Below are 20,490 nucleotides of genomic sequence, written 5' to 3' on the forward strand. Positions count from 1 at the left end.
TAGTTAGTTCATAATTCTTCACTGTGCACCTATCTGCTCTCTCCCCATTTCTTTTGAATTACTGTAGAAACAATTCAAAATCTAACTTGCCAACTTGGTCATTTTCATGCTTGAACTGAGACATGGCAACATTGGAAATAGGAGCAGAATTAAGCCATTCAGTCATTTGAGTAACATGATCATGGTTAATCATTCAGTTTAGTACCATGCTGCCATGTTCTCTCTGTAACTTTTGATCCCTTTAGTGTGAACGCACTATACCTAACTCCTTCTTTAAAAATTCAATGTTTTGGCCTCAACCACTTTCTATGATAGAGAATTCCACAGGCTCACCACCTTCTGTGTGAAGAAATTTCTTCTCATCTCAGTTCTAAATGACCTACTCATAGACTACCCTTGGATTGTGATCCCTGGTTCTGGACACTCCAGTCATCAGGATCATCCTTTCTGCATTTACCCTGTCTAGTCCTGTTAGAATTTTATAGGCTGTTATGAAATTTTCCATCCCCTCATTCTTCTAAGCTATAGTCCTAACTCTCTTCATACATCAGTCCTGCCATCCTAGAAATCAGTCTGGTTAATCTTTGCCATAAGCCAGAACATCCTTCCTCTGATCAGGAGACTAAAACTGCACACAGTCCTCCTGGTGTGGTCTCACCAAGGCCTTCTGCAATTGCAGCAAGATATCCCTGCTCCTGTACATGAATCCTCTTGCAATGAAGGCCAATGCACCATTTGTCTTCTCCACTGTGTGCTGCATTAGCATGTTTATAATGTCCTGCTGAATTTAACTCAAGCTGATGGGTCTGAATGGAATGTCAGACCTCCATAAACTCACTTGTGTCAACACTAAGAAACTCAAACACATGGGCCCATGCGTATGATCCACCCCTCCCCCAGTTGTTGCCTAACTAAGATTAATGATGTGCAGCAGCTGGCCAGCAGCAGAATGTTGAGCCTGAGGTTGTTGATTTCCTCGCCGAGCTGGCTGGTTATAGTTCAATAACTATATGAACTGTAACCAGCCAGCCCGTCGAGCGAGTTAACAACCTCACCCACGACCTGCAAGTACCTTGAACATTGAGCCTGTTCTATGACATGGCAAAACAGGACCAACCTCCAGACTTCAGGTTAAATCACGAGTAGGGGTTTCATGCATGGAGGATCGGGGGGTGGGGGCAAGGAGTCAGTCTAATCCCAAGGAGTGTAGAGCGTCATTTTTTGTCCATGGGGAGTGGAGGTGCCCTGAAAATAGTTGAACAGTTATCTTTTTAGGCCAAGAAGATGTCACTTCTTCCCATTACCATTACCTCACAGAAATAATCAAACTTGGGAGGTTGACTACTTATTTCCCCACACCATCTCAAACTTAAAAGCTGGTGCTGCATTAATGCCCTGGATGACCTTGGGCAGGACCGGTGCCCACTTCCCAATCTAACTCACGGAAAGCAACAATGGTGACCACAGTGAGGTATGTCCAGGGCTTTTAGGGCAACTAGGCTCTGGGGAGGTTAGGGACACGTCAGGGCTGGGGAGGTTTGGGACACGTAAGGCCTGGGGAAGTTGGGGTCAGGTAGGAGCTGGGGAGGGTTGGGGTTGATGGAAGGGTTGGGTGTAGAAGGCAAGATAGAGGAGGAATAAAGTGGGGGTAACATCTTTGATAGGTGCCACAAGGAACAAGATGCAGCCCTGTTCCTGCTTATTTTTTCCATAAAGTTATTTTTTAAAACCGTCTTCTGAATCTCACTCAGCTGTCAATGTCAACCATTTTATACCAGAGGCAGTGTATTATTCCAGTGAAATGGCTTGTTACCAAACCCAATTGGCAGTTAATTATTTTGCTAAAAGTGGCAGATGGGTTGCTGATAACTATCCAACATATTTGAAATATCCTCTCATCCCAAATGAAATAATCCTCAGCGAAGTGACTGTAAAATTCAGACCAGTGATTTCTCCATCCAACCTTCAGTAAGAATGCCCTTTGGGCTCCAATCACAATATCAAAGTCTATCCAAAGGACCTCACCAGTTTTGTTAGATATCTGTGCAATGTCCTCAGAAAGTGCAAGATTTTGAAAAGTGAACAGGATACCAGGATTTATCTTGCTCTTAGTTTTAACTGTGTGAACACTCACCTAATGGAAATTGGATGGCACAGCCCATTGGGTTCTGCTAACCTAGATAACTGCGTAGGACATGACAAATGAATCTGATCCCATCTTAACTGGATAGTGGTGTGCAAGTTTTCCTAGAGAGAACAGAGATTAATTGAAGAAAATGTCAAATGCTCTAATTTTCCCCTTCCCAGCTCCTATCGTTCAAACACATGTGCAGAGACTTGAAAATATGAGACTGGATGTTTCCTCAAAGGATGGGACTCTTCTGAAGTCCTAGTGCGCTAACTCCCTGGTGACTGCTCCCAAAGTTAAAATGTCTGAATCCTAATTACTCCATCTGGAAACCTCTGAACAAGTTTCAATCTCTGACATACAGTCTTAGACTTCGGTGGATTCCATTCACCTACTTGAACACTTACCCAAGAAGCGTGATTTATGTAAAACTCCTCAACTACTCCGACCATCCAACTATCACCTAATCGCCTCACTAAAACCCACCCTACTACAAACTGACCTGGCTATACCTCCAATCCCCAGCTATTCCTGACCCTCTGACTGCATTCCTGACTCTGTAACTACCCCGACACCCAAATGTAACCAAACCGTCACCCAAGGTCAAACATGAGCACACCATGATATCTCAACTACCCTTCAGACCCTAACTATCCCTCAATCGTACCAAACCATCCAGCCCACATCACCCAACCAATCCCCACCACTCAATTAGCTTACCAACCACTAGGCTATGCCACTCCAAACTGAACCAACAGACTCCAATCATCCAGCGAGACTACAAGGCAATCCAATCCACTCCCGACTCCCATTCCAATATGGGCCACTATTGCCATGGAAAGAGACTTTGTGACAGGGAGCTTCAGGCTGGGAGGAAGGAGAAATGACAACTGTGAAAAGGTAAACAGCAGGATCTTCGGGGGAGAGGGACAGCTGGAAAGCATGGTTGGGAAAGGGGTCATGTAGAAGGGGGGTATTGTCCATGATGAGGTGCAACCTGGCTTCGGGTTTGTGGATGGGGGGGGGGTAAATGACCACACCAGTCACAGTCTCCTCACTAGCATGTTGAGGTGGAGGCAGACGCAAACGCTGAGCCACTTGCTAATACATGCTCATTTGTGCCTTCCTTCATGCTGGAAATTGAATGTGTACAATGGGGAAAATATTGGCAGTGATTGTAATTGGAGTGGGCTGATTGAGTGACGCGACCTGGAAGGGAGAGGACTGCAGTACCCAATGCTGAGGCTTTTGAAGGGAAAGAAAGTTGCACACAGATCCATGGACTATAGAAGGTACAGGGCTTAAGGATCCCCATTCTCTACCAGTTCGAATGCCTTGCTCCCCTCTGTGTTACACATCCCTGAAACAAGCATTGCTGAATAAATCATTGACATCTATACTTTTGGGCACAGAGGTTGTGGAAGAACATTAAAGTTGCACAAGGATGGCCAGAGGTGTCAGCAATAACCATAGCCCTGGGTGTGCATTGCTCCTCTTGCTTCCATACGATGCAGCATGGTCTCAGCACAGGCTTCCATTCTTGGAACTTTGCAACTATGAAGGGATACTTGATGCTGCTAAAATGACATTCAGAGGTACACAGAGAGGCGATCAAGCGTAAATCTATACCCTGGACAACATAAAGCTTCTTTAGTGTTGGAGCTGCATTCATTCTGACTAATGGATACTATTCCATCACAGACTGACTTGTGATTCCTGTAGATGGTGGGCAGGCTTTTCGAAATGGAATCTGAGTGATTCGCTGTGAGATTTCCAGTCTCTCATCAGCATTTATAAAAGCTGGTACAGTTCAGTTGACGGTAACTCTCAGGATGTTGGTGATTGGATTCAATTGTAGTTATGCCATAGAATATCACAGCAAGATCGATTTAATGTGTTTGAGATAGACATGCCTGGCATTTTAGCTGCACAACTACATATCACATGCCAGTCCAGGCCTTCCCATTTATAAATATAGACTTCCTCATTATGAGAGAATGAACAAAACAGAACATTATGCCACTATAAGACTTCTACCCCCTCACTCACCTACTACTCTAGCCCAGTAATTCATCTGCCACCCTATACCCTCAGCAACCCACTAGCCATCCTAACCCCTCATCTGCTCAAAGATAGTGAAACCTCAACTATCTACTGAAGATTTGAAGTAGTCAAATGGATGGTTGAGCTGAACTTCAAAAAGAAAAAAACATATTTTCACATTTTACATAACGCAGTAGAATCATAGAATTTACAGTGCACAAGGAGGCCATTCGATCCATCATGTCTGTACTAGTCCCTGAAAGAGCTCATACTGGAATGTGCCTCCAACATTCTCCCAGGTAGCACATTCCAAATCCTAACAACTGTCTGAATAAAGAAGTTTCTCCTAATCTCACTCCTAACTCTTTTGCTGACAACCTTGAATTGTGACTGCAAATTATTGACCTCCCAATTATTGGAAACAAAATATCCTTGTTTACCCTGTCAAAATTGTTCATTATTGTGAACACCTCAATAAGGTCACTTTTCAGTCTTCTCTGTTCCAAGGACAATAAGCCGATTTCTCTAATCTTTCATTGTATCCAAAATCCCTTAATTCTGGATTCATTCTAGAAGCTCTCCTTTGCATTCTCTCCAGGGCTGTAACATCCTTCCTGAAATAACATGCCCAGATCAGAACACAATATTCTAAATATGGACTGACCCTAATTTGTAGAGGCATAGCATCACTTGCTTGCTTTTATTCTCTATATATCTATGCAGTTGAAGCCCCAGGTCCCTCTACTCCTGTATTTCCTTCAATCTGGACTTTCTTATTGTACAGTGCTGAACAGCTTTTGATCTAATGGATATGTGTTTTAATGCACCTGAACACTTTCCGCATTCATGTCTTTACAAATTGCCAGATGATAGAACTGCTAACCAGACAACCACATTAATTCACGGTTAATTACCTTTTCGTAATAAAACCCTTGACTGTATTAACTTTAAGTGCAGCATTTCATTATGAGATGTGAAGATGTAAACACTTTCAGTTCTTTCGCATAGTCCCTAACTCCAAACTACAGTATGGGCATGCTTCATGACATCTTCATAGAACATAGAACAATACAGCGCAGAACAGGCCCTTCGGCCCTCGATGTTGCGCCAACCTGTGAACTAATCTAAGCCCATCCCCCTACACTATCCCATCATCATCCATATGCTTATCCAAGGACTGTTTAAATGCCCCTAATGTGGCTGAGTTAACTACATTGGCAGACAGGGCATTCCACGCGCTTACCACTCTCTGAGTAAAGAACCTGCCTCTGACATCTGTCTTAAATCTATCACCCCACAATTTGCAGTTATGCCCCCTTGTACAAGCCGATGTCATCATCCTTGGAAAAAGACTCTCACTGTCCACCCTGTCTAATCCTCTGATCATCCTGTATGTCTCTATTAAGTCCCCTGTTAGCCTTCTTCTCTCCAATGAGAACAGAGCCAAGTCCCTCAGTCTTTCCTCAAAAGATCTTCGCTCCAGAACAGGCAACATCCTGGTACATCTCCTCTGCACCTTTTCCAATGCTTCCACATCCTTCCCATAATGGGGAGACCAGAACTGCACGCAATATTCCAAGTGAGGCCGCACTAGCGTTTTCTACAGTTGCAGCATGACGTCATGGCTCCGGAACTCAACCCCTCTACCAATAAAACCTAACACACCGTACTATCAACCTGGGTGGCAACTTTCAGGGATCTATGTACATGGACACCAAGATCCCTTTGCACATCCACACTACCAAGAATCTTTCCATTGACCCAGTACTCTGCCTTCCTATTATTCCTCCCGAAGTGACTCACCTCACATTTATCTGCATTGAACTCCATTTGCCACCTTTCAGCCCAATTCTGCAGTTTATCTAAGTCTCCCTGCAATCTGCAACATTCTTCCACACAGTCCACCACTCCACCGACTTTAGTGTCATCTGCAAACTTACTAACCCACCCAACTATGCCTGCGCCCAAATCTTTTATAAAAATGACAAACAGCAGTGGGCCCAAAACAGATCCTTGAGGCGCACCACTAAGTAACCGGACTCCAGGCTGAATATTTTCCATCAACCACCACTCGTTGCTTTCTTACAGAAAGCCAGTTTCTAATCCACACTGCTAAATCTCCTTCAATCCCGTGCCTCCGAATTTTCTCCATGCTGATCTGAATCACACCACTTTCCAAAGCCAGCTGGATTCCAGCATTGTTTTGAAAATTCCAGAAATATGACCTTTGCAATGGTTCCAATGATGTCTAGACATCAGCGTGCAACCTCCTGTCCTGTCCCTTCATTCACTGAACAGTTCTGAGAAAGGGTCATCGGACCCAAAACATTAACTCTGTTTTTTCCATCACAGAGGCTGCCAGACCTCTGAGCATTTCCAGCAACTTTGTTTTTGTTCCGGATTTACAGCACCTGCATTTCTTTCAGTTTTTTATTGAAGAGATGCTGGTGTCAGGAATATGGGCAAGAATTCATATTCAGGCAGTGCCTGCCACTTTCTAAACTGAGTCCCACAATGGGACAGGAAAATCCAGGCTGGGGTTTATGAGAAGCTAATGACACATAATGCAGAATAGTCATTGCAAACAAGGCTCTGTGATTTTACCCTTTCAATTCTACAGTAAGCAATAACCCTTTGTACCTGTTTGAAGGCGCCAGCTGGTCTGAGTATCAACTTCTTACGTAAATGCCAATTTTGATGTATTATTCCGAAATAACTCCATGAAGGCCGGTATTGTCACCAAGTCACCCTTTATTTACACATATATAGTACAAGACACTGATCCAGCTTGCTCAGAGATGGGTCCGAGAGTGAGCAGAACCCCTACACTCCCGTTTATATTTGTCAGCCAGGAGTCCCTGATTGAGCCAGGTTAACAGCCCCAATCAGGAATTCATATTCTTTCTGTCCACCTGGCTGACCTCATACCAATCATTACATAGTCAACTAAAGAAGGTTTGAAAACCTTTTAAACAAATTAACTGTCATATAAACAATCAGCACAAATCTTTATATGTGCAAATATACTAACATACAAGTTTTGCTTCTATTTTACTGAAAAGTGAGATGTGTTGAAGTTTTCCATCTCTTGTTCATCAGGACAATTGCAAGAACACCAAATGCGAAACAATTCATACTTCAGGAGACAGAAGTGCTAATTGGCAAGAGGTACACTGAGAAAGCAAACATAAGCTTAAATATACCCATGATACAATTGAATTAGGTTGCAACAGAATGGTATATTTGCATTTATTAAGTATAATCATTTTTAATTTTTCAATGTGCATGAAATTATTTCACTTTCCCTTGTGGACCGTTACTTAATATAAAAGAAATTGAATGTAAGAAGGGCAAGAACACTCAAGTATAAATTATCTATTTTATTGAATGGACATGATCAGTTCAATGATTTTAATCATAAACTTTTTTCTCAAATTTACTGCACCGACAAATGAATCATTACAATTGTAGAGTTATGCCTTTGAAACATACCACATCAATAACATACCCCAAAATGTATCCATGAGTTAAAAAACTGACATTCACTCCATTTCTGCCAATTATTTGTAGCTCAATTTATATCTGTGTAGACTGATAGTTGATTTGATTAATTCAAATTCTTTAATATGATGTTTACAATTTGACATAGGATGATATGTCAAATAATAAAGATCTCAATTTGTTGGTTAAAAATCAAATCAGGCTAATAAGTAACCAATGAATAATAGAATTTACATATTCCTGAAGCAGGCTTGTCACTGTTCTCATTTATCTCTCAACCACCAGTGGGAATTATTAGTCAAACAGGTTGCCTAAACTCTGCAGAGATCTCAAGTCTGGGACTTCTTACAGAATACTGATCGGGTATCTTCAATATTATTTGCAGAGTTATCATGCAAATTTTGATATCTCATTGTTAAATATTGATGTAATGCTGTTCGATCATTAATTGAATACATATTATTTTGCCAAATTGTGCTGAGTAAACGCATTCTGAAGTTGAGTATATTTTTAATGGGAGGACATGTAAATGAAATGAGATGAATCACCTAGCACTGTGCATGACAAGTTAAGAGTGTTGTAGAGATATTATGGTCTCACATATCTGCTCTTAATTGCTGCAGAGTCAATGTCAAAATCAGGAACAGGTGGTACAAAAAGTCAGTTCCAACTAATTATTGACAATGAAATCAAAGAATGGTAGAGCACTGTCAATTTCTTCAGCCAGGATTATTACAGTCCGAAAAAGTGTGTGTAGTTATTCCTCTGCAACATCTTAGCGATAAGATTACAGAATTTAGAATTCTTGTACTTTGTTCATCATGACAATTGGTTCTAATTATTAAAATATTCCCTAGAAATTCTGGTAGAGAAGGTGAAAACTACATTACTATAAACCTGATTATAATAAAAGAGAAATAAATAACAATAATAGAAAGGAGCAAAATCAAATGCCAATTTATAAATATAAAGTAGTTTCAAGTAATAAAATCCATTTAAGAATACAATTATTGGAAAAATAAATGATTTTGTGCCAGAAGAAGTGTTACTTGTTGATGGCCACGTCTAGACTAGTGGGGTATGGGAGAACTGTAACATGCAACAAAATGTCTTAATCATCAACAAAGTTAAGAAAAATGAAGGACTCGGGGAGGGAGAAATCGATGTTCTTGCCAGAATCATTGTGTATAATAATGTTACCACTATGTAGTATGTGTACTCTGAAAGTAATGTTTTATTTGTAGTAAATTTAAAAAGCATTCTATCATACAGAATGTGAACATAGTAGTGCATAATTCTAAAGCCTTGATAGAAAAAGTTAAAAGGGATTGATACATGAAAAATAAACCAAGCTATCAGCCTTTATATTTTTTGAGCTAAAAAGTCATGCAATAAAATCACAGACAATTAAGTACTGAATGCCACTGTAAGGATTCATTGTATTGGTCACTGCAGCTAATGATTCCATGTGAGCACTGACTCCAGTTACTTTGGGTCTGAAATCCACTCTATGTGTATACATATATATAGAATGAAACTGACCATATTTTGACACAAAATTAGCAATCTGATCATAAAGATCATATAACGACTAGAATAGGAAAAGTGAAATATCAAACTGGCAAATATTGTGAGCTTGGGGATTAGGCACACTGTTAAAGAGAGCATTTTTTTCATTCCGTCTGACCTTGCCACACTTGATGTATCTGAATTTGTCATCTGGTCAAAAAGTAATTTATGTATGCAAACATTTCGCCCAACAAGTACAATTGGTATGATTCCAATTGAGGTGGGAGAGGGGTAGGCAAGGGGAGGTGGATGGAAGGAGTACACTGATGATCAAGACCAACTCCAAAGACATACCAACAGTGTAGAAGGCTTATCTAATTGGCAAAATTGTCATTTTATTTCTCTTTAGTGCTGTTCCAGAACAAAAGAGACTTTCCTCAGCTTCTTCAATAAACTTGAAAACTCATTTATTAGAAACAAACCTATTCTCACAATAAATGGCAAAATTGGTTATCAACTAAATATTACGCAGAATGAAAAGATTTTGCCTTAATCCCAAACACACAATCAAATGTCAGACAAAGCAACAGAACTCTGCAACGATAATGTTTCTTTTTGAAAGGTGGGACCCTGAGTAGTGTTGCCGAACACAGAGACCTAGGGGTTTTGATGCATAATTCTTTGGAAGTTGTGTCATAGGTAGACAGGATGGTTAAGCAGGCATTTAGCATGCTTGCCTTCATTGCTCAGGCCACTGAGTATGGGACATCACATTGAGGTTACACACAACCTTGGTAAGGCTACTTTTAGAGTACTGTGTACAGTTCTGGTTGCCTTGCTATACGAAGGATATATTAAATTGGGGAGGGTTTAGAAAAGATTTACAAGGACGTTGCTGGGGCTGGAGGGCTCGAGTTATAAACAGAGGCTGGGCAGGCTGGGATATTTTTCACTGGAGTGTAGGGGTGACCTTGTAGAGGTTTCTAAAATCATAAGGTCCATTGATAAGGTGAATAGCAAAGGCCTCTTTTCTAAGAAGTTCAAAATTAGGGGCCATGTTAATTGAGGAGAGAGGATGTTTCAGACGTGGAATGAACTGCCAGAGGAAGTGAAGGTGGAGGTAAAGTTAAAACATATAAAAGGCATTTGGATAGGTACATGAATAGGAAAGGTTTTGAGGGATTTCGGCCAAATCCAGGCAAGTGGGACTAGTTTAGTTTGGGAAACTTGGTTAGCATGGACTAGCTGGACTGAAGTATCTGTTTCCATGCTGTATGACTCTATGACTCTAAAAACAAACTGATAAGGCAAGGATCAGAACTCCAAGAATAAAATGGGAAAACTTTTCATAGCCCAGTCAATTTTGAGAGGGAATCCCAGAGACCACATGTTCCTTCAAAACCCTTTAAATCTTGAATATCCAAATATTTCTATATTGCAGTTCCTCACAGTCCATAAACATACATAAGTATGTCCTTCAAAGTGGGGAAAGAGGTAAGTGGAAAAGTGGAGATGGAGCTCACAGAAAGGGAGATATGAAAGGTGTAGGTAAAAAAAGATTATGGAGAAGAAATGCTGAATAAGTGATAATAAGAGCTGAGGGTAGGAGAAAATGGGTGAGCTGTACTGAATGCAACCCATATAATGTAATAATAGGCCTAGGAGTAGAGGAGAACAGGTGTTTGTCCTAAAAAGCAACCCATGCCATAACAGGACTAGGTGGGGTGGTTTAGAATTAAGGATGGAAACAGGTTCTAAAGTTATTGAACTCGATGCTGAATCTTAGATACTGCAGGGTCCCCAAGTGGAAAATGAGATATTGTTCTTCAAGCTTGCACTGAGGCTCGCTGGAACACTGCAGCAGGCCCAAGACAAAGATATTGATATGGGAACATGGTGGTCTGTTGGCAGGAACAAGCAACGGGAAGCCTTGGGTCAATGCTTTGCAAAATGGTCACCAAGTCTGCATTTCATCTCCCCAGAACAGTAAATCCAGCAGATTGAATGAAGTGCACGGGTAAGTTGCAGTTTCACCTGGAAGACATGTCTGCAGCCTTGAATAGTGAGGAGGGAGATGAATGGGCAGGTGTTACACCTTCGATGATTGCACAGTAAGGTGCTGCAGGGAGTTTAGGAAGATGTTGGGAGTAGAGGAGTGGACCAAGGTGTACCAGAGGGAATGGAGCCTGTAGAATACTGACAAAGGAGTAGAGGGGAATAAGTATCTGGTGGAGGCATCCTGCTGGAAGTGGTGAAAACCATGACTTGTGATCCTTTGGATATGAAGGCTGGTGGGATTATTCGTGAGGCAGGAGTACATATCATTGTTGTGGGAGGGAACGGAAAGGATCAGGGCAGAACACTACTAACAGCCCTATCACCCACGGTGGACATTACTGAGGCCTCCCTGCAGAAGGTGGCATCACCAGAAGAGATGTGACGAAGATGGTGGAACTGGGAGAATGGGATTGAGTCTTTTCAGGAGGCAGGGTGCGAGGATATACAGTTGAGGTAAATGTGGGAATCAGTGGGTTTGTAGTGGATATTATACCCAGCCTATACCCAGAAATGGAAACAGAGATGTCGAGGAAAGGAAGGGAGGGGTGGCAGATGGATCAGGTGAAGGTCAGAGCCTGGTGGAAATTAGAAGTGAAATTGATCATAATTTTCAATTTTGGACAAGAAAGGGAAGCAATGCCAATGAGATCAGCAATATACCAGAGAACGAGTTGATGGTGGTTGCCTGAGTAGACATATCCCACAAAAAGACAGCCATAACTAGGGCCCATGTAGGTGTCCAAAGCCACTCCCTGACTTGAAGAAAATGAGAGGAGTTAAAAGAGGAGTTGTTCAGTGTGAGGGAGAGCTCAGCCAGGTGGAGGAGGGTGGTGGTGGACGGGGACAGTTTGGGCCTTGCTTCCAGGAAGAAACGGAGAGCCCCGAGACCATCCTGATGGGGGACGGGCATGTAAAGGGACTGCACGTCCATGGTAAAGAAGAAGCAATTGGACCCCGCAAAACTAGAATCTGTAAACAATGTCTCATGTCGCTCGCATACTGGAGAACACCAGACTGGAGACTTCCTCCCGAGCTTCCTTTACCGGTTCTGCTAGTGCAATCATAGAACACAGACATGGAACAGTACAGCACAGTACAGGCCCCTCAACCCACAATGTTGTGCCGACCTATTATCCTACTAAGATCAATCTACCCTTCATACCCTACATCTCTCCTATACCTTCCTCCAATCACCTTAAAATTATGCCCCCTCATAACAGTCATTTCTAGCCTGGGAAGAAGTCCCTGACAATCACTCTTATCTATGCCTCATCATCTTGTACACCTCTATCAAGTCACCTCTCACCCTTCTTCACTCCAGTGAAAAAAGCCCTCGCTCCCTCAACATTTTCTCATAAGACCTGTCCTCTAGTCCAGGCAATCTCCTTTGCACCCTCTCTAAAGCTTCCACATCCTTCCTATAATGAGGCAACCAGAACTGAACACAATATTCCATATGTGGTCTAACCAGAGTTTTACAGAGCTGCAGCATAACCTTGCGGCTCTTAAACTCAACTCCTCTGCCAATGAAAGCCAATCACAGTCATGGCGTTCTCCTACTAGCTCTGCAGCAGGCATTGAGAAATCATAGATCCAGCACCTCTCCATGGCATCCTCTTGGTGTACACAAATTTGTCCTGCAGATGAAGAAGGATTGAGTGTGATCAAAGTAGATGATCAGGCATTTTATCAGCAAGCATGGTCATACCAGATCGTAAATCCTCTCAAAGTCATGATTAACTGTGGCAGTAAGGAAACTGAAATAACATTGACAGCACAATGAGACTGTCGGCATAGTCAGCGTACATCATCCATATGGTGCCGAGACCTATTGTCGATTGCCCTATCTGACATGCCTCTATATTGGCACGGCAAGACTGAGTATCCCAATGAGTATTTGTTTGCAATGAACAGGCAATGGCATTTACCCTGGTGGATCACAGGAGATTGTTCCGCCTCTTCCTGCAATGGATCCAAGTTCTATAATGAAACCCACAGTGCTGTAACCTCACCTCAGGTCACCCAGGTCTGATGAGCAAGTTTCTTGCTGGCATCCATTGGAAAAGGCCTTCCCCTTTCTTTTCTGAATGGGCTGGACCAGATACTCTGATTCAGTGCTCTGAGCAGAAGTGAGGACTACTAACATGCCTGACGCTATATTTATGTTTCCTAATGGAAGATCATACAGTACATTATTGTTTCAGATCGATTATCTTTCCTCAGAACTGTTCCTCTCAACACAGATGCGAATTGACCCAATGAGTATTTCAGCATTTTCTGATTTTATTTTAACATAAATGATGGAGTTTGTCTACTGACAGATTTCTTCCACCAGCCCTTTGAGGATTACGTTGCCACTGCATGTGCATTATTCAGTTAGGCTGATATCGATGAATTCATCACGGTTACTTTATCATAAAATTACAACTTATTTTGTAAGACAAAGTAAAAAATTTCAACAGTTCATAAGAAATAAAAGCCACTGGCAATTCTACTTGCTGTTGAACTGTTTTCATCATTCTTACAGCATTCCTTTGATATAACAGACAATTAAAACTCTGTGTCTAGTCGAAATGTTTGTGGCTGAGAGCCAACTTTGGCCATCACTTGCAGTGAAACAATCTCCCAACCTTGGCTTTCTAATCATGCTTTTATCAACACATATCAACGTTGTTGGTAAACACTTTGTTCCTGATTTTTGAGTTCTTTCATGACTGTTCCTTTTCTGTCACCCTCCTCCAATGAACATATTTCATACAGAAGTCGTTTACCATTTTCTTCCTGAGGGTGCTATAAAGCACTGACAAGTTTGAGTTGTCTTCTATTTTACTACCTTATCAGAGATCTTAGAATAAAGTGTGCCTCCTCAGTGATTACAACTTCAACTCACATTTAACATGGTGTTAATTCGCGTGTCTAATTTCTCAACAAATAACGATTAAAGCTACGTTCCTAGAACTATTTCAGAATGTGAATGTGAATGTGAAATTTCAGAAAGAAAAACATTTTTAAAATGGTTCTAAATTTTGCTGCCTGAACTGTTATAACTTAAGAAAACCGAAGAGTGAACAACTCTTCAGTAATTATTAATTGGCCACTAAAGGGTCTCAAATGGGGCAAGTATCAGCTGGCCAAATATAAGATTGTGGAGAGGTTGGGCCTGGTGGGTATCAAATAGGAAGGCCATGTGATTAATTTTACCACAGCTCTCATCAACTAATTCCAGGACACCTGTGAAAATCACTTGGTACGGAACTGTATCATATGGGTTGAAATGTTCTCCAATTATTTTTGCTCTGTTCATTTTTTTTTCGAAACTCCCAGACTAGAGGAGTCATGAAGTGACATAAATGAGAGACTGGGTATTGTCCACTGCCTACTGATCCATGGTACTTTACATCAGAGTTTTTATGTATCCAGCGTTAAAACCATTCTTGTTGCTTTTAGAAGTAAAATGTAGTGAATAAATTCACTGAGGAAAATTTCCATCTTAAAAAATTGTGAATAGTATCTTATTTTTTGCAGATGCTTGATGTCACTGAACAATACTGTATTCATGCATACATTCAGTGACACTGCACTAAGATATCCCATGAGAACAGTTTGAAGATAATGAATCAGAGATTGGCTCTGTAAGTGGAAACGTGTTGTCTCACTGAAATCAGATACTTCTCCACAACAGAAAGAATGTTTACTGGTTTGCCAGCTTTGTTTAACTTTAACAGAAGGCATGTACCGCTTCCTTCAGCTGAATTTCAAACAGTGTAACATTCCCACACAATACAAATATCAAGTGCTTGATTTATAGGCCCTGCCGGGTCTGATAAGAGGAGGCAGGCAGGCAAGCAGGCGTTAAAAAATAGCACCATTGGCCAGTGTGTTGGCTCGGCCTCCTCTGTGCTACTTTCATGTAGGCAGTTGACAGGAAGTAGCAAGGCTCCCACTGGAATGTGGCAGGAAGCTGATCCATGAAATTAAGGGCGCATGCACTTAAGATAACTGAAGGTGACTACGCGGGTTATTCGAGTAAGCCTCCAGGATTCCCCAGGCACAACGGACCGTTTTGACTGTCCAGTTCCAGACAGGGCTCAGGGCTTTCCCTGGTACCTGCTTCAGTCCAGCGCAGAGGGAAAAAGAAATAATAAAAGACCAGTCATGCTTGGAAATAGAAGTACTGGTCACACTGCACATCCATTTTGAAATGGACAAGGCAGACAAATATGAGACCTTTGCCAGTTTTATTAGATTTTCCTTCCAGAGGCCAACCTGTAAAGGGCTACGCCTCAACTGGCTACAAAAGCCAAATATTGATTTAAGATTTTAAGAACTGGAGACAGTATGTCTCCACTTTGATGTGGCCAGTTCCTCACTTTCCCTTCTGCAGCTTTCCAGCCAGATAAACTCCCTATTGACTCTCCAATATTGAATGCCTGCTGTCAACCTTAATTGCACAGTGATATCAGCTTCTGTCTACTGGTAGTATGTTCCAGAACTAATTCTGGATCCTACTCTATTTTTATCCTGTGATAAGCTACACTCACTATGTTGCCTTTTCTCTTCCTAGGCTGCTACTATTTGACCTCCCCTTCCTGCTAATGGATTTTTTTTCAATGGTTCATGCACTCTTTCTCAGGCCACGTTTGCTCCCAGGCCCAATTTTGAGCTGACACTAAGTCTTCTTGCCTTCCACCTTTGTACTTTGTTCTTAATCCATTTGCCTAACCTCCTGCCCCTCATAAATACATTCAGTCACCTTTTGTCTCTTCTATTCTACTTCCCTGGTCAACTTGTAATAGCCACATTTCTCCATTGACTAGCCCCTTCATGTAAATATTTTACTTTGGCATCCATTTTTGGCAGTTGATTTGTGGGTCCAATTAAACATCAGAACTGTCAGTCAATGGACAAACTGTCAGTTGTAGCAGTCTGATTCTTCTAATTGTGTAACATTTGGATTCAAGATGTGCCTGGATTCTCATCTCTTTCTAGAACTCCTTCAGACTCTACAAATTTATAATCTACACCAACCAACTCAATCTTTGTGTACTTGCTCTGTAGACGTAACATTGTACTCCTTGCTCTGTTCTATTATGCACTTTGTATGGTATGATCTGCCTGTACTGTATGCAAAACAGAACACTTCACTGTGCCTTGGGACACATGATAATAATAAATCAAATCAAGTCAAAACAGTCTGGTTCCCATGCTGTCCAATTATTTTTCCATCTTTAGTGATAATCTTCCTCAGGCCTCTCCATTCTTTTAACCCCACCCCTCTCATAAAACAAACCATATCTCCCAGTTAAGAGTGGTTTCTGATTGCCTTACTCCTATCTTAATGCTCACTGAATTCTTTGATACTTTGGCTTTTGTGAAAGTCTTTCAGTCTGCATGCATTGCATTCAAATACTCCAGAAAAAAACAGAACTAATTGTAGCCCTTTTCCAATTTATTATTTTTCAACTACATCTGACTTATGATCAGATGTAGTAGTTGACATACTGAATACAGTTCCTGGTTTAGCTATAAAAGCTCCTTGAAAACATCAAACAATTTGGCTTTGCTTTGGAACTGAGGGTGGGGCATCTTGCTTGTGTCTCCCAGATTATTTATACGGGGTTAAAGACCAGTGGATCTTAGCTTTAATCCAAATTCCTGTTTCCCTGACATGACTTGGGTTGCACTCCCCTGAGGAAATACATAGACACCTCCCAACACATTTGCAACACTTTTACCTCATGTAGCTGTAGTATGCTGATCAGTTGTGTTTGCTGCTTATGACTTACATAAGCAATGTAACGTTAAATTGTAGTTTAGAACATAATTTCTGATTTATGTTTATGGAGCTGGCGAGCAGTAAATTCTAATCTGACCACATTTTCCATTGAGTATATATTATGTAATTTTACTGAAAGCCTTGAAACATTTGATAAGTCATTACAAAGATTTCTGGCACTGTTAAAGGAATAACATTGTGTAACTGTCAATGGGCCCAAAACGTACAGCAAAGATAAAGCAAACATCTCAACCATGTTGCTGCTTTTAGAGTGATTTATTTCAAATATTGAGCTCAACCTCTGATTCCAATGAGAGAGAAAAGATAATAAATGTGAGTTGGGGCCCCATGTGGTAGTGTCCCTACCCTCGAGCTAGGAGGCCATGATTTAAGTCACACCTGTGCTATAAGTGTGTAATGGCAAACACTAAACAGGTTGATTAGAAAATAAAACAAATACAAACTGTAGTAAAGCTCTTAGATGCGCAGCATTTGATAATTGCAAAGACTTTAGGCTATTTTATAACACTGCCCACCAGATGGAAATCCAGTTGACAGATGGTTAAAATGCCAATGGTGTATCTCCCTCTGTCTCTCTGAAGCACATTCACTCACTGCCACTTTAAGCACCGGTTTCTTCACAGTGCTGGGTTACCTCATGAATCATTGGATATCTATGTTATAAACTGCCTCCCAGCGGCATTTTACATGGTCTGAATGCAAAAATGGTAACATCTCTCTTGCCAGGCTGGAGCAGGTGGGGAACCAGGAGAATGATCTGGGGTTGGTGGGGTGAATGCGCAGGGGAGAATTCCTCAGTTAAATGAACAACTTCCTTTAACAGTACCAAGGGAAACAGATATTTACCCGACATTGCGCAAGTAAATGGAGATTGTTCCATCACATTCCTGACTTATGTTTTGTTGTTAGTGGACAAGCTTTGGAAAATTAGGAGGTAAGTAATTCACCACAGAATATATAATCTGACTTGTTTTTCTTGTACAAGTATTTTGTTTATAAGATTTGTCCAGTTATGCTTACAGTCACTGGTAACTCCCAACAGCCAATGCTATAGGATGCATCACTGTAGCATTGCTGACAGTCACGAAGCGTTATCTATATTCTTGCTAGTTAGAGATGTGTATTGTCTGATACTTGTGAGCTACAGGTATTATTTCTGAATTATCAACCCAAGCGTGAATGCTGTCTGGGGCTTACTGCAAGTGGGTAGAGGCTGTTTCGGTGTCGAAGTATTCTTAATGGAATCTGCAGTGAACATCCCCTCTTTTGACCTTCTGTTGAAAGAATAGACATTGATGAGCAGTTAAGATCAAGGGCACTGTCCACAGAAACTCCTGCAACAATGTTTAACGGCTGACATGCTGGCCCTCTAATAATCACAGCCATTTTCCTTCATGATAAGCATGACTCCAACCATCGGAAATTGTTTTCCCCACACACCCCGCACCTGATTCCCACTGACTTCAATTTTACTTGGGTTCATGACATGACTCTCAGTCAAATACTGCTTTAAAGATAAGAAGTCACTCTCACCTCACCACTGGAATTCAGCTCTTTTGTCCATATGTGGTCTGTAGATGACTGATCCTAACAGTCCAAACTGGGCATTGGTAAGTTGTACAATTGGTTATTGCTGAGTAAGTGCAGCTTTATAATGCTGCTGATTTTTCATCATCATATTGCCTCTGATCAACAGTAGACTGATGGGGTTGTATTTGGCCTATTTTTAGGGTTAGGATGTCACCGGGCATTTTCCACTTTGTTGAGCAGAAGCCAATCTTGTAGCTGTAACATCTCATATTGATTCACGGCTAGTTCCAGAATGCAAAGTCAAAGAGTCATACATCATAGAAACATGTCTACGCTGACCAACAAACACTAATCCGATTTAACTGCCCTCACTCCATGGCCTAGTCTACACCAGCGTTTTAAGTGCTCATCCAGAAGCTTCTTAAAAATTGTGACACTGTCTGCCTCCACCATTCTATCAGGCAACTTCTTCCATATATTTACCACTGTTCTGATGAAAAAGTTTACTCTCAGACCACCTCTAAACCATTTGTTCCTTTCCTGAAACTTCTGCTCTCTGATATTAAATGTGTCTGTTGGGGAAGAAATTCTCATTATCTTCCCTATCTAAACCTCTCATAATTTTGTATACCTCAATCAAATCCCCCTAAGCATCAATGCTCCTAGGAAAACAAACCCAACCTATCCAGTGTCTCCTCATGACTGACTACAAAGTGTGAAGCTGGATGAAATTTTTAAACTTACGTGAAGTGTTCGAAGAATTGTGGATGTAAGTGGGAAGGGGCTAGACAAGGAGATAAAACAGTGGACTCACCTATCATAGGAAAGAGAGTTTGGATAATCACCCTATCTGTGTCCCTCATGATTTAAAAAATCTAAGGTCACCCCTTAGCCTCTGAAGCTCCTGGGAAAGAAGATGCAGTTTATTCAGCCTCACCCTATAGCTCAAACCCTCTAATCCCCCAGAACACTGTTTAATATGCCACCCTCTTCTTTGGCCTGTCTCAGGCTTGCTGCAGTGTTTCAACAAGTGGGAAAAACAACACCTCATCTTCTGCTTGGGGACCCTGTAGCTCTCTGAACTCAATACTGAGTTCAATAACTTTAGGGCCTAAATTCTCCCATTTCCCAGCCCCCTTCCCCACACATCAGGCCTTGTTATCACATAGCCTGCCATTACACACTACCTACTGTTAGTCACTAACAGTCCCCATTAACGACTACTCATCCTCCCAGCCTGATTGTTATCAGAGATAATAGGAAATGCCGATGCTGGAGAATCTGAAACAACAAGATGTGGAGCTGGATGCACACAGCAGGCCAAGCAGCATGAGAGGAGCAGGAAAGGTGACAATTCGGGCCTCGACCCTTTTTCAGAAGCTGAAGCCTACTTCAGAAGGGTCTAGACCCGAAACGTCAGCTTTCCTGCTCTTCTGATCCTGCTTGACCTGCTGTGTGCATCCAGCTCTAACCCAGATTGTTATCAACTCCTTTTGTCTCTGCAACTGCTCTTCTCTCTCTTCGGGCTGTATCCTATCGTTTACTCCTTACCTCCTCTACCCCACCCTACCATATCTTCTGCAATATAAACTGACACTTTCCCAGCTTTAACCAGTTCTGAGGAAGGGTCACCGGACCTGAAACGTTAACTGTGACTTCCCTTCTCAGGTACTGCCAGAGCTGCTGAGCTTTTCCAGCGACTTCGGTTTTTGTTCCGGATTTACAGCGATCTGCGGTTCTTTCGGCAATTTACCTTCTTGTTATCACCCTAGAATTCACTGAGCGATGTTACGCTCCCACAGGGTTACAAATTTGGCGTTGTGCTAATAATCAGTACTGGTTGTTCTCTGGCACTGAGCTGCACCATCTCCAACGCTCAATGTTATCCTTGTTGCCGGCCAGCTGCACCAATGACCTCTGACCT

At 41.6% G+C, this 20,490-nt stretch overlaps 1 long non-coding RNA gene across 1 annotated transcript; it reads right to left on the reverse strand.

Moving 5' to 3' along the window:
* Positions 1-6,920: 6,920 nt before the first annotated feature.
* On the reverse strand, positions 6,921-20,487 carry LOC125453492 (uncharacterized). The gene is made up of 3 exons (XR_007247777.2): positions 20,320-20,487; positions 18,570-18,847; positions 6,921-18,310 (listed from the first exon to the last, which is right to left on the reverse strand). It is a non-coding gene; the product is annotated as an uncharacterized LOC125453492 (long non-coding RNA).
* Between the last annotated feature and the right edge of the window lie 3 nt (positions 20,488-20,490).

Source organism: Stegostoma tigrinum, chromosome 1 (assembly GCF_030684315.1).
Source record: "Stegostoma tigrinum isolate sSteTig4 chromosome 1, sSteTig4.hap1, whole genome shotgun sequence".
In the NCBI taxonomy this organism is placed as follows: Eukaryota; Metazoa; Chordata; class Chondrichthyes; order Orectolobiformes; family Stegostomatidae; genus Stegostoma; species Stegostoma tigrinum.